Below are 16,766 nucleotides of genomic sequence, written 5' to 3' on the forward strand. Positions count from 1 at the left end.
CTCTTCATAAAGTGCTAGTGTCAAAGCTTCTCAGCAGGAAAACCAAGATCCGAATTTATAAAACCGTAATCCGGCCGATCTTGATGTATGGCTCTGAGGCTTGGACACTCACTCTCAAGGAAGAGAATAAACTTCTGGTTGCAGAAAGAAAGGTGATGAGGATAATGCTCGGACCAACTAGGAGGGAAGATGGTAGCTGGAGAGTACGGAAGAACCAGGAAATCGAAGACCTGATTTCCGAGCCAAACATCATTGGTCACATTAAATCCCAGCGACTCCGTTGGCTTGGTCATCTGCAAAGGATGGGGGAGGATCGCGCTGCCAAGAGGGCCTACCTTGGAGTACCAAGCGGTCGTAGACCAGTTGGCCGTCCCAAATATCGCTGGAGCGATGAAGTCGGCAAGGACCTGCGCCAACTACAGGCAGGCGACTGGAGAGCGACTGCGCAGGATAGAGACCAGTGGCGACTTCTTGTGTCTGAGGCCAAGATCCACTTCGGGTCGCTGAGCCAGCGGAGTAAGTAAGTAAGTAAGTATAATTGTATATCTACTTACTACTATACTTACTATACAGTAAATTTATGTAAGTAGGTAATCCAATTGTATATCACTCAGACAAGAAAACTCAGACGGAGTCGGCCAACAACATTATTCTCCTTTTATCTGCTGTATTTTCTACTGTAACAGACGGAATCGTAATGTATCACCATACATTAAAATTCGATTCATTAGTGAAATGACGTCTCATTTGGATCACAATGTGTTTAATTACCGGCCGTGTGTGAATAAATCAATACTCAGTCATCTATTTTCACTTCAGTGACCTATTTCGACCGGCGACTAAGTGAAAAATTGAGTTCCTCAGCTGGTGGAGACTGGAGAGTTTAAATATAAACTCATTGCTATCATACAATACAACACAAACTATGTTGTATTGTATGATAGCAATATACATGTATGTATTTTACTTAAATCTCTGATGTAGAGCTAGGTAGCTATATAATGAGAAGTATGAAGTCTAGTTTATGTCTGGATGGGATGAAATAAATACTTACTTGCATTTTAAGAAAAAAAAAATTTTTGAAAATAAATATACTTAGTGCATTTTAAGAAAGTATAAAAATAGGTACATACCTAGGTGCTTGAAGAAAGTAACAAAATTTTCCCTTTGCATTTGTCAATAATTTAGGATTTTTAATGCTTTTATTGTTGACTACTAAACCTGTTTGCGATGGCATCTCAATATTCACTGTACCTATTGTGAATTTTACATAAATCTACCGCTCCAGGCTCCAGCAGGCTCCATTGTCAGACTATAGAGTGTGGCAAGGCTAACTTTGCAACCGGTAAATATTGGAGATTATAAGAATGAATTGATTGTTATTTCATATATTCACCTCAGACCATAATATGAACCTTTGGGTACACTGAAAACCTGCTGCATAGGTAGGATTTTTTTAATAATTTTCATCGATAAAAAGGTTTCATAAAATATACTTACATAGTCTGAGGTGAGTGTATGCATTCATAACTATATCGGTAGCCCACGAAGTTTCCCAGCTAAGTAGTAAAATCATGAAGATGTAAGACATCTGTGTCAGAAATTACAAATAATAAATAATTGTTGCCCTGAAACCCTCTGTTGTTCTTGGTGTTGGCAGTTGGCACTGACTGTTAGTTGGTCGCAAAGTTAGCGTTGTAGCTCTAGTAGGTACATATATATTTATCTACCCTCCTATCTCAGGAGGAAACTGTGTACATCCATTTCACTACGAGGCAAGGCTGGTAGGTACCCGTGTAAACTGATACTATATTTGAGGGTGTTCGTACCTTCCTTTCATAGCGCCATTATGTGGGTACCCAGGCTGGTGTAAACCTCAATTAATATTTATCGAGATACCTACACGGTACAGGACCTAAACACACTACTAATAAATAAGTAGTTACCTGCTATGTATATACCTGCTGTCGTAGAAAACGTTTGTAGAAAATGGAATATGTTTATTACCATAAGTATAACTGCAGAATAATAACTAGTACCTATAAAAAAACTGCACAAGTCATATAGCCGATGGGTAAAGAGTACTTACATCACTTTAGGTAAGTACATTATGCATTTAGGTACAATTAAATAAAAAATAAATGGTACGTTAATTTTAATATGAAATCAAAGATTTTCTTCTTATCTCAAGAGGAAAACTAGTAATTCCCATATATTCCCTTGATGAAACATACATTATCTTTATCTAGTACATATTACTTTCATATTAGAAAACATGAGCATTCAAGACATACACACACACACACGATAGTTCTTCGTTCACAGTTTATTTCCCACGGGGACTCTGCTAGACTCCGACACACTAAAATCTATTTTTATTCTAGATTCTAGAATACAGTGAAACCATAATATCGATGACCACCGCAACTAAAACTACAACATAAGTTGATCCTAAGCATCATGGATAAAAGAGCTGAAGAATACTAATTTAATCGATATACCTACACAGCTACACACACATCTATCGATGTATTATGAAATATACCTAAAATGTAGTCATATATAATTTTTCAATGCAGATTACAGTTTACCAAAAACGCGATTGTAGGGGTAAGTTTTCTAAGAAAATGTAGTGATAAATAAGATATAGGACAATAGGATAGGTTTTATTAATTTTAATTATCTACAATACCTAAACCGATCGTACAGCGCCCCTTTTTACGTCACAACGACGTACAAAGTCACAATATAACAAATAAATCTTATTTGTTACATCTGGGAGCCCTGTAACCGCCGACACAATGTGCTAATACCTCACAAATAATGAAAGATAAAGCCAGCCGCCAGCCGCCAGCCGGCCACTTCGTATATCAAAAGCTATAGGTACGGTATAGCCAGACGAGTGTGACATCTTTACATAGTGCTCGAAACTTGAAAGATGAAGTTTCTTACTCATAGGTACGTTGAGTTTTAACATAGGTATTACGTGTGCGTTGTTATCCTCGGCTAGTTTGTGGAATGAAAGTTGCGAAGATTGATTTGCGTTAACATCTCTGTCATTGCATACATTACTAGAATCGCTGTGTAAAATACCTATCAACTTACACTAGAGACGTGTGTACCCACCTACAGTACTACACCCATATTGCATTAGTAAAATGTACTTTTCAGTATTGAGCGGCTGTTAAATTTAAGCTTTTCCATAGCTTGAGTCCGCGTTGTTCCAAGCTTGCCCATCGTTATATTTGACTCAAGGTCTTCTAGGATACTACAATAACAATAATTCATACCTACCTCCAGATTTCATCTACGCAGAGGCAACTAACTGCCTCTTGTTTACTAGGAGTCCGTAGGTACAGAACGAATTCCCTTCATAAACCCTGTGTCGGTCTTATAAATATTTACGGAACCCTGCGGCCGTCGATATATTTGTATACAGGGTGTTAACTTGATTGCGTTGGAGCGGGAAATGGTAGATACAGCTGATGATACTGAACACGATAAGACATTAAAAAACGTATTTTATTTGCTTTAAGCTGACCAACATAAAACAGTTTTATTTAGTTCATTTTAAAATTTCATAGTCACCCTATTCATGTTTAGGTACGTTTGACAGAATGACCATGAACTTGAAAGCTAGGTCAAGGCCAAAAAAATCAAAGCCAAGGTCAATAAAAAAGTATGCGTGCATCAGCACCACACTTGGAGCCACATCGTCAAGGTACCTACCGAGATTTTGGGTACTCAAAGTACCCAATCCATTGTAGACATTTAATTTTACTCCATAAGTATCACTTTATTGATACACAATAATTATCTTTTATGAATACAGAACAGTTTCATTTTATGCTTCATAACATAGGTCACACGTATTCACAGCACAGCACAACATAAAACGAGATGAGGAACAAGGCTTGGTAATCAAAAGATAGAATTGACAACATTTCAAATAAAATGCTCACCGATTTTATTTTATTTTCGACAAGATATCATAAATTTAGATGACCCGTATTTTTTTATTTCAAAATATTTCTATGTTTTAATATATTTTTTTAATTTCAAAGTTCAAAATATTTATAGTTTGAGTGACGTCACGTCGAGGCTTTGGATAAAAATATTTTCTTTGCCTGCCTAACCTAAAAAAAAAAGTTGGATGACATTAATTTGACATGAACAAGCAACCAATCAACTTCAACTTCAACTTTATTTTGTGGCAAGGACCAATCACGAACTTCCGTCATTGACAAGGACACATAAAAGTGACAGACATTTGAGTGATGTTTGTCATTGTCATTGTCAAAGTGACATAACATGTTTGTTTTTGTTCATGTTTTAGAAGTAAAAGCGCGTTTAATTATTATGCCACATCGTGATGTCACGAATGATAATTTAGATTTTTATGTTTTTCTCTAAAATAAATCAATAGAAAAATCGGAAACATTTTTTTTTGTGAATATTAGAGCCATATCTCTAAATGGTTTTCGAATTTCAACTGTATAAAATTTTGAAATGTTGTCAATTGTAGGTACCTTTTCCCTTTTAGGTAATAATTGTAAAAATGATTGTAAACAAGTAAACAACAATGACTGACTGACAGACTAGATCCACAGAGAAGGTAATGACTATCATAAATACTCGATGGTTATGATACGCGAGATTGTTATTATTCTACTGGTATTCAAAGTGAGGCCATACTTATTATGAGGATTTCCGTACTATTCGTCATCAAAGACGTCTCAATCGCAAGTACACAACACAAATCGAGATGAGCGAGTGTAAGTAAACCAATTCGTCATTGAAGTAGACCCTGTTATCATCCTGTTATGCATTGTTTCATTATCTTTTATCTTTAGCTGCGTACAGACCGGCCAAACGAACGCCAACGAACGGGTTTTGTTGACCTTCGTTGCTCAATCTGCCCCTGTATTATGTATGATAAATGTCCATCGGTGGGCGTTCGTTGGGCCGGTCTGTACGCATCTTTAGGTAATAAAAGAAAAATAAAACGTGGTGAGTATCAAGGGTGAATACTAAACGCTTACCTTATTCTGAGTAAAAAGGTTTAATTATTGTTCTGAGCTCCTAGAAAGTCTATGATAAAAAAGTCTATGATATAAAGTACGATCTATGAAACTTTATGCACATCAGCTGTTTAATTGTTGATTAGTATGTCATTAATCACCATGAATAATTTCAATTTTATTTAATAATTGTTATTACCTACTGTGTAATTAATTACAATCATAGTTAGGTACATCAAATAAATTATGAAAAGTGAAGTTGATAACAAATTTAAAGTGTGTGTTCTTTTACAATCGAATGTCTCATTGGTTATGTGTTTGTGTATGGTGACCATGTTTTTGATTAAGGTAAAACTTTCCACTTTACTTTAGACTTTAAACATAAATATTCGAGATTCTGATGTTTTTTTTCTTAGAAACGTGCTTGGTTAGACTAATACTAACCCCCATTTCCCGCTCAAACGCATTCTAGTTAACACCCTTACATAAATTGTATAACAAACAGCAGATTGTTGTCTCATTCCTAAAATTGACATGGCCTACTTTGCACTTAGTACATTTTTATTTTGACGCTACCATGTTGCTACCAAATGAATTCATGAATTCAACTTTTTCCGAAAAACCGCATTCCCCTAACTAGTTCAATCTACTCCGTCTTTCCATTAGTCCGCTCGATACCTGCCATTACCAGCGATCCTCGAGACAATAACAACAATGAACCCACGACGTTGTTGCCATAAATTCACTCCAATTTCTTTATTAAATTTTGCAAGTCACTTATGTTGCTAGCTCCGGTATCGTGAACTTTTTTCAATACAGAAAGATGGTGGGTAGTGACGACGACGACACCGCTGAAACATAATAATATACCTATTGCAAGACTCTTCACGGGGTTGATGCGACCGATTGATTAAATCAAGGAACATAAATATACTTATCTAACAAGAACGATTAAACTATTCTAAAGGAAAAAAAACGCATAAAAGGTTCGTTTGAATTAGATTAAGTACTTGTGTTTATGATTGCCACTTGATTTATGCTTGACGTAACGTAAGAGCAACTTCGACTTTTACTTTACTCGGCGTGAATAGTAAACGTAAAACATATAAATTTAATTTTCTATAATATAAGTATAAGTAGGTAGGTACCTACTAAATTTAACATTTATCATTTGCTTAAATATATGTATGCCTTCAAATAATTATGTAAATATACCAGTGTGTCGTTATTTATTACAATAGCAATATAATAAAGAAGCTTATTAGTAAATACGGATTTGCATTAATGTCAATTCCACCAATTTGTAATAATATGTACTGTGCCATAGAGCATTCACTTATTAACTTAACCAGTGAATTGCGATGTTATTATTAGGTTACAATAACTCGGTAACCTCTACAAGCTAAAGCAGTAGCGGAAACATCATTTTCCTTTTGCTATTAATTTAATAGATCGTGCTTTATGTTGAGGAAAGTTTATTTTATTTAAAATGAATTTTTAATTATTTTGTTTATTGTAAATAGGTAGTTAGGTATATAGATTTTAATCCTGCGTTTTCGTAAAACGAAATTAGAATAGAATAGAATACTTTATTTTCGTAAAACATGGTATTATAGGCAGAACAAAGATACAAGCAATACTTTGGGCCAGGCCATAACACTGCGTTGCGAACGTCGCATCGCAAAAATTTGCGACAGTAATCAAGCATTTAGTATGGGAAAACTTTCAAAACAGTCACAGATTTTTGCGATGCGACGTCGCAACGCAGTATTGTGGCTGGACCTTAATTCTAAAAACAATGACTTACAATGTGGGACATTTTTAAATTATTTGTCGGATGACCTAACGACCTAACGCAGATCTCATATCCCGTTGTGACCTCTTAAAACATCTATAGATACTTTATTAGGTACTTACTTAAGAAATCTGTTTCCAAAATGGAATCATTATTATTATCTATATTACTCTATCGCCGCTCCGGTACCCATTATCATTCAACGAAACAGTTTCACTACTACCAACTGTAAAACCATTAATTTATGCAGCAAACCCCCCGATCAGTGAATAATTTCTGATTCAACCGTCTGGGAAACTCAATGAAACTAGTTGTTAATTAAGTAATCATCTAAGTTATCATACGGTACGGTACGTAATTAGAACAGTCCAGGGCAAACAAACTTGACCGCCTCATAGCGTTCATGATACGTTTAATTAGTAGGTACTTACCAAGTCAAATTTATCACGATCATTAGGAAGTAGGTGATCGGTGAATGTGAAACAGTTTTAGGATATTTGTTGTTACTTACTGAATTTGCTCACACGTTTAAGGTACCATTTGGCGGAGACGAGACGACAAAATTACTACTGCTTTCTATGTGATTCATTTGGCGACTAGCGACACGACGATCGTAGAAATATCCATAGAAACACAATAGGTACATAGACACTGGGAGTGACGTCGTGACACGTCCTTAACAACCTCATGTCGCCAACCACCAATTTGCACCTTTATTATTAACTATTAAAGGGTGGATTTCAACAAGTCCTAAAAAATCTTCATTTCCGTGGACTTTTTTATCTTTAGGTATTTCATATTTTAAAAGCGCTTTTATTAAAGTTTTTGTTATGGTTAGTGTTCTTACTTAATGGCTAGCAGATAAGTTAAAAACTTAACGAGATACAGATGATCAAAAATTTCGTGCCACGGCGATGACACATGCGTTCACGGCAATGAAATAAGCGTCCACGGCAATGAAAAAAACATCCACGGCAATGAAACTAACGTCCACGGCAATGAAAAAACTGTGCTATGGATATGAAATAATCAATCCAATGCAATAAAAAAAAATCTGTGATGGAAACGCAAACTTAGACAGATTATGTATGGTAGAAATATTTGGATAGATATTAAAACGAAAGAAAGAACGACAGTATGTATAAAATAATAAAGAATGTAGTATGGAATTCTTTAAGTAGTATTATGGGGTTCGTATTGTGACTTATAAAAACGAAATGTTTAATTTCACATTAATATCGTTCACAACATATAATTAACCTTACCTATTATAACATCTATATTTTCATAAAGTATAATATTATACATGTTGCCAGTGATGACCTACGGTGCCAAGACGTGGTCTTTAGGCCTCTTAAATAGGCTCGGAGTCACCCAGCGATCTATGGAAAGGGCTATGTTCGGTGTATCTCTACGTGATCGAATCAGAAATGAAGAGATCCGTAGAAGAACCAAAGTAACCGACATGGCCTATCGAGTCAGTAGCTGAAATGGCAGTGGGCCGAACACATTGCTCGAAGGACTGATGGTCGGTGGAGCAGAAGAGTCCTCGAGTGGAGACCACGTACCGGCAAGCGCAGCGTTGGGCGGCCCCCCGCGAGATGGACGGACGATATAGTCAAGTCCGCGGGGAAGCACTGGATGCGGGCCGCCTCCGATCGGACAAGGTGGAAATTATTGGGGGAGGCCTATGTTCAGCAGTGGACATTCTATGGCTGAGATGATGATGATGATGATGATGATGATGATGATAATAATATTATTCAGTATACGAACTGCTAAATTTATGTAAAGTTCATAAAATATATTATGATATGACATGATCTGTGCTGAATTACAAATCACCGAACAAACCACCAAAAGCACCAAAACCTAAAGATAGGTGCAGTTAGGTGCACATGTTCGTCAACAGCGAAGTGGGGCGCAGCATGTGCACTTAACCGCTCCTCCTCGCTTTCCTCGTCATCGCACCTATCTTAAGGTTTTGGTGCAAGGGGTCTTGATGGTGTTGTGTAATTTTACACAGAATACGTGATATGATAGAATATTTTATGAGCTATATGCTAAATTAAAGTATATTTTAATTGATATAATAATATGAAATGTATTTTATCATCATCAGCCTATAATCATCCACTGCTGGACATAGGTCTCTCCCAAGGAGCGCCACAACACTTGGTCCTCGGCTTTCCTAATCCAGCTACTACCGGCTACCTGCCTAAGCTTGCACATTTTGACAGCTATGTCGGTAACCTTAGTCCTGTGATGGATAACCTCTTTTCTGATACGATCCATTAGAGAAAACCCAAGCGTAGCTCTCTCCATAGCACGCTGAGTGACTTTAAATCGGTGGACCAGTCCCACTGTCAGTGACTACGTCTGTGCACCATACGTCATCACTGGCAGGGTGCACTGGTTGAAGACCTCTGTCTTCAGGCTCTGAGGAATGGCCGAGGATCATATATGTGACGATGATTCCCGAATGCAGCCCAACCCAGTTAGATGCGCTTTTCAGCCTCCTTCTCGAAATTGCTTCTGCCTAGAATAGTCTGCTTGAGGTGGACATATAGTTGTCTCACCAACGATCACCGGCTTCCGTTTGATGTGAAAATTCTACATGACTTTAGTCTTGCCCAAGTTCAGACCGAGGCCTACACGTTGGCAAGCAGCATTTAGGCCACTTAGCACCCAGCTGAGTTCCTGCGGAGATGTATATTCTATGCTATTCTATATGCTGGGTGTGTAAGTACCTGCGCCTGGCCGTCTCGAATAGAACCTTTGTGCATATATCCAAGGTCTAAACTGCCTTTTTAATCTAGGACCATTTCCGATCACGCTGGTCCACTGCGGGTCGGTGGGTTCACATATCTAGATGTGCTAAATCTAGATATGCAGATTTCCTCACAATATTTTCCTTCCCGTTTATACATCGCGATACGCGCCCGTGTTATCGAACTGCAAAAAGAGGTAATTTGACAAGTCCTGTAGGTAATTTCAGTGATCGGTATTACCTGTACTTATTACAAAATATGGTAAATATATTTTTATTTGCCTAATCATACATACCATGGCGATGAAAACATATGTCACGGAAATGAATAACCTGGCCACGGAAATGAATATCCTGGCCACGGAAATTAATGACCAGGCCACGGCAATGAATACACATTATTTTACGAGACATGGCGATGAAATTTTTTTCATTGCCGTGACTTTTTTTTCATTGCCATAGCAAATTTTGGCCACGGAAACCACGGAAATGAAAGCATGGCGATGAAAATCAAGCCATTCAATATAAATAACAAAAAAAGTATTAACTATTCGAAGAAACAAACACTTTATAAGATGAATATTTTCAAAATGCTTTCTTTTGAATGCTTACTCAAGAAGACAAACTTAATTTTATAGAAGTTATATCTATCCACGGCGATGAAAGAAAAAATGTCCAGTGACCAAAAACAAATATAACTTTCACTATAGCGCGAAAACGTGGGCACCTGTGTACCTCTTTCCACGTCGAGTAGTTAGGCAACACTTGTAAAAAACAATTAGCGCACCGAGGGGGGGACCCAAGTTCATAGATAAAACAATATCCTTGATCATGTTTAGGTCACGGCGATGAAATGTAGTTCTGGGACACATGAATTATCACTTACCGTTCGTTATATTCTTTATTTATTTGAATAAATGTATTTCGTAACAATACTTTAACTATTAATGTATCAAATAAAACTAAGTTTAAATCTAAACACTCAATATTTTTTCATCAATGAAGAATAATACAAAACGAGATGACCTGGGGACAAACACGGCAATGAAAGATTTGGAGGTTTAATATTTTTTTGTAAAGTATCCATTAATCCTATTGATAAAATATTTAGTGCTTCATATAGATTACTATTCCACATAACCGGAAAAAATTATTAGAAAATTAGAACTTTGTTTTTTAGTACCGATTTCATTGATGCCACGCAAATTTTGGCCGCGGGAAATTCACCCTAAATTATTTATTGCACATCATAATAAATGACAATGGGCGTTTTGGGACCTATGTCCAATAAAGATGAGACATACATCGTTGGATAGCTCTTTTCAAGTGAGAAAAAAAGTATTATGGCGACAAATCCGTTTAAGTTGTCCATTTTGAAATATATTAGTCGGAAGGAAGTATTTTTCTATGGCATTGCACTCTCTCTCCTGATGACAGTTAGGGCGTAATACACGTAAACACGTATTATTGAAATTGGAGAAATTACATTCAACTGGTTTTATTTACTGAGATAATAAACAAATATAATATTATATGAAATATGATCATTTTGTTATAAAAATTAAAAATGAATGTGAAAAACTAACAAAAACATTACAATTACAGAAATAAAATATAAAAACTTTCAAGGTACGATTATTCTAATTGGACAGTAAATCAAGACTAGCGCTTCCGTTATTCATAATCTGCAAAAAAATACCTTTTCAACGACGTATCACTCATTTCTATTGGTGCTGGTCCCAGCTTCCATATATTGGTGCCCATCATCATTTGTACATAGGCGAACTTAGTGCTAATAGCATCCTCTTCCAGTTCTCACCTTTACTATCAGTACTACGGGCTTTTGTCCAGAAATAGCTCTCTCTGTGCGATCTATGGACTCGCCGGCAGCGGATAATATTAGACTTTCGATACTCATTTTACTTCACTACAGATACAATGTTTTGTGACATGACGCGAATATGAAAAGCCGATTTTATGTTAAAAAAACTCTTTTACTCGTAAAGTGTCGCTTTTGTGCTACTTTTGTGTATGTGCAAAATATAGTGTGTGTGTGTGTGTGCTTTGAAAGCTGAAAATATTGATAACACATTAATAATAGTTAAGAAGTGCAGTAAATTTTATAACTCTGCACAGGTGGTCAGAGATAGAATATTTTAATTTGATGACGCATCGATCGGTAGAAGAATGAAAGTTTTGTGAAAATCGTCTTATATTGTTAATGGTAAGAAGACATATTTTTTATTACAATAATATATAATATAAATAAACACTCTGTTCACTTGACTGGTTTTTTCCAGTATTCGTGGTAAATGAAGTGCTAGTCTAATCAAACAGGTTTCTAAGAAAAACAACTCAACAAATTTTGTCATTATCTTTTTGTTATTCCTATAGACACTGTGTAAAGTTTTAACTTTAGGTTTTTTTGGTGCTCGTAAGGAGCCTTTGCGAGTGACGAACCAACCTGGGGGGTTGCATCTGGCGGTTCACTCTATATGACGAAAAACGATGTTTCGAAGCGCTGCTGCGCGAGCCACGACTCTACCTCGTTGTATTAAACGTGCCGATTGCAGTACAGTTCTCGTTCGTTCATTTTTCGTCAGTACAGAGACTATAGAGTAATTGTGTGTATTTATTATATGTAGGTCCGGCTCACCTTGGGCAGCAATCAGTGACTTAATGACGAATGAACGGTTGTTATTTTCTTATAAAAAATACTAGAATAAGTAATCATATAGCTTCTTCTTTTTACAAACGTATCGTACATTGTACTGCATTATTGTATTATTATTTGAGCAAAGCTTTATTACATCCCTTCGCGCACGCAGCTTTTGTTACGCACGCGACCATATGTGCGACGGTTATGTGTGCTCGAAGCTTAGATTAACGAAATACGAACGTTCGTATATTGCTAATCTAAGGCTCGAAGGAAGTTGACATGACATATTATTATACTCGTTGGTACAGTTTTCCATTATTGGTACTTTTGTAATATTTATCCAATCAAAAACATAAATGTGAAATGAGAGCCAAGTTCAATATTATTATACCTACTTACGAGTTACGAGTACCTGAATGCCGAATGTTGACTTCAACGACAAAAGAAGTGAGATCTAAATGGGTGCCAAGTTCAATGGTCAGTCCTGAAATTTATTTATAAGTAACAGTATTGCATAATCATATCTTCTTATAACATAAAATAATGTATTGTAGCCTAAGGTCTGATTTGGCTAGTTTTTTTAAACCTATCTCAACGAATTATTATGTTCGACCAGAAATAAAAAAATGGAATTAAATATATATAAGAACCGACAAATTCATGTTGGTTCAACTTGTGAAGACTATTGATGTATGAAAACTAGCCAAGACAGACCTTAGGCTACAATACATTATTTTATGTTATAAGAAGATATGATTATGTACACTCCCGTGCAAAGAATCAGTTCCACTCACAAAAAGCCGACACCAAACGACTCCAAATTTTTCAAACATTTAATTTATAATTAGAACAAAATATTACCGATTTTAGTTGGTAATATCCTGATGCTTAGTTAGTTAAATGTACTTCAATGTTGCAGAAGGCGTTATTAAGCTAGCCTTTTCCGTTTAGGAGTAAATTGGTGTTTTTCTTGGTGGAACCTTTTCATTGCCCGTGAGTGTAATACTGTTACTTATAAATAAATTTCAGGACTGACCATTGAACTTGGCACCCATTTAGATCTCATTTCTTTTGTCGTTGAAGTCAGATACTCAGTTAGATACTCCTAAGTATAATCAATATTATTACTGTATTTTCCTGCGTTTACGGGGTACTTATAATTTTCTTGTCAGTGTTATTTTATCCTATCCGATTTAATCAGATCCGATCCGATTTGATCCAATCGGATCCCATCCGATTCGATTTCAGCCGATTCGCCCGATCCGATCCTATTTGACTCAATTTGATCCGATTCCACCCGACACGATCCGTACCCATCGGAACCGATCAGATCCGATCTGTCCGATTCGTCCGATTCGTCCGATCTGTCCAATCCGATTCGATCCAATTTGATCAGATCCGTACTATCCGCTCCGATTTGATGCGATCCCATCCGATACGATCCGTACCCATCCAATCCGTACATATCCGATTCCATCCAATACGATCCGATCCGATTTGATCCGCGATCCCATTGCATTCCATTCTATTGACAGCTATCTTAGACTAGTTAACATTAATATTATGCAAATGCATCTCAAAACCATTTCATAGTTTTCGCATATTATGATAGTACTTAATAGTACCATAAGAGTTTTGATCTATACCTACGTGAGTGAGTCAGTCAATGTTAAAAATGAGGTTTTTTGGACATTAATATCCAAATAACCGTTTGAGATACGCTTATGAAATTTAGAACACTTTATGTATCTCGCTAGTGTCAATAAATGAGCCAAATTTCATACGTTTATATTAAATAGTTTTTGATTTATGAAGGGGTCAAAAGTGGCTTGAAATGGTTCGTGTAATATTACACACGGTGCGGCTCGCCAGTTCTGTTTCTCGAACTTAGCTTGACACGCTACCGCGTGTCTAGATTTTATTTATTGGTTATGGAGTACAAGCAGTTTCTACACAATGCAAATAATTAACTAAGTATGTATTGTTTCATAGGTCTCTTATAAATATACTTGTAAAAGTTACATTTATATTCTATATGTATGTAAGTATTCAAAGCATTTACCAAAACTAGTAAAATCTTCAAAAAACGACTACACGAATTCACCTTGAGCCGTCCATACAGAAAGTATTTTCTATTAGGCATTACTGCAAGCTTTCCCTAAGTCCCGAATGCAAATTAGTATAATTTCACATTCTCAAGAAAGCGATGGTATTCAATGTAAGTGTCCTCAGACGTTTATTGGTTCTCGGTATTTCTTTGAACCCAAAGGGCCCGCATAGGTAAACCCGACAATTAATTATAAAAAAATATGCAGATGTGATCCTTAAAGATATCAAATATAACATTACTAGCCTCAATACAGGAGCCCTATCACTAAGTCTGACTAAGTGAACACGAAGGAATGTTCAATACTTACAATTCGTCAAAACTAGTTGGCGATAGGGAGCCTTTACATTTCATGTGCATTTAGAATATAGGAAGGTTGAAACATCACAGTTGATCAAATTTATGAAAACAGAATATCTTCAAAAGTATCTACTGCCAGGTAGGTATTTTGAATTCTAACTAATCATGAACTGTAGGGGGGGTACAATTTATTATATTATTATTATTCGAGTATGGTTTTCAATAATCAAAAATAATTATACGTATATTAACTTGGCAACGCACTTGGCCAGCGTGGTGGACTAGGGCTAAACCCTTCCTTCATTGGAAGGAGACCCGTGCCCAGCAGTGGGGACGTAATGGGTCGTGATGTACATTAACTGATTTTTGAAAATGTAGCATTGCAAAGAATCAACCAATACTTTCATTAAATAAAATGATTTAGGGTCGAAACAAATAGGAACAGGGTGTCCGACACCATGCAGCCATTATTAGGCGAGAAAGGTTTTATTTCGTAATTCAATATGAATATTGGAATGAACCATCTCAAAATACTCCTAACCCCCACAGTATATATTTGGGTATATACATATATAACATAAAAAAAAACTTCTAACTTCTTGAGTCTAGGTGGTAAGGGTAAGTAGGTTCTACAATAGTTAAATTACTATGACACTGGTAGCTTGGTCAAACACGTAACTATAATTTTATATTGTAACTTGTACAGAAGCTATCATTTAAAGCGACGAATTTTAAAGCATAAAGATTCGGGTGGCTAAAGTACGAGATAAAATAAAATACTTTGAATATTACCTAGATATAAGAATTAAACTTGCTATGCCCTACAGGGCACTATGTTAAGGACCATGTGTACATAATGTTAAGACCAATGTAAAACTTAAATAGTTGCAATAAATATATTACTATTACGACTTATATACAAACAATTTACGAGTCCTCAAAAAGATAAAGTTCTTATTTATGAGTAAAAAAATATGTTATCCAATATGAATTAACCCTAGTTAAGTAGCGCACTTCATCCATTTAACTCTACTCCTATGTGTCTGACACTCGCTGTGGCCAACTGGACATATCACAATAATCATAATCACATAGACTGGGTGGAATTTAATCAGTGAGTGACCCAAAAATGGTCAATTGTGCTGAACATTTGCAAATGCTACTAAAATAATTATGTATGCCATTAGCTGTAGCCCGTACTAATTAGATGAGTGATGGACTCACTCTGGTAATGAGGGGATGGATGGTAAAATCAGTACAAAATAAAATAGCATACGTTTGTGTGTATGTAAATGAGAATTCAAAATGCAATTTTAAATAGTAGAAAATTATTTTCTCCACTCTTCAACTTTTTAAACAATTTTAAAAAGTTGCTCACAATTCCTAAATCATTTTCCATACTAAGTATACCAGTTCATGAACACCCTATTTTTATATCAGAAAATATAAACAGTAAAATAGCTTTAGTTTGTAGATCTTTCATGAGATCTAGATTTGTTGGAATACAGATTGAAAGTCTGTGCACGTCTTCGAAATTGGCTACAAATTTATCTTCAACATTCACATAATATGTATATGTATACTTAGATAAATTTGTTTATTTTATGATACAGTGTGATTCAGAAGGCGTGACGGCTAACACTTGTTATAACACAGTAAATAATAGTGAATCGGTTATCATCGTAATTTATTTTAAAGAGCACATATTTTTATTTATACTCAAGTATCTAAATATGAGAGATTAGATTATCAATCAATCAAGGTTACTTGCTCACGTATTTTCAATCATTCTGTATGGCAGGATAGTACGCATCTTCCTACACTGTGCACAGTCATAGCTATAAACACGGTTTCACTTCTGTACCGTGTCAAAGTATAAATTCGGAACCGCTACAATATATGCAACTGCAATTCAGTCAAATTTGGCAAGCAAATGGCACATTTTTGGCGGAATGCCGTATGAGACAGCGCTAACGTACCATTCCGATGAACCCGCAAGTCTAGACTGCTAGACTAGTTCTAAATTCTAAATCCAAACATAGTCCAAAACCGCAGACTCAGAATATAATATTTATCTTTCTTCCATACACCTGTGCTCTCCTTGTAAACTTTGC

The 16,766-nt window shown here is 35.9% G+C and overlaps 1 protein-coding gene across 2 annotated transcripts in view; it reads left to right on the plus strand.

Moving 5' to 3' along the window:
* The window catches only part of LOC105392098 (beta-3 adrenergic receptor), an 83,897-nt gene that overhangs the window by 34,805 nt on the left and 32,326 nt on the right, over positions 1 to 16,766 (plus strand). The window contains exon 1 of one of the 2 annotated variants that reach the window (XM_038114882.2): positions 11,455 to 11,810. The exons of the other annotated variant lie outside the window; for it this stretch is intronic. The gene's annotated coding sequence lies outside the window, so the exon portion shown is untranslated. Of the gene's footprint in view, positions 1 to 11,454; positions 11,811 to 16,766 lie in introns of those variants that run through there. 2 annotated transcript variants of the gene reach the window in all.

The sequence above is a fragment of the Plutella xylostella genome, chromosome 8, assembly GCF_932276165.1.
Source record: "Plutella xylostella chromosome 8, ilPluXylo3.1, whole genome shotgun sequence".
NCBI lineage: Eukaryota > Metazoa > Arthropoda > Insecta > Lepidoptera > Plutellidae > Plutella > Plutella xylostella.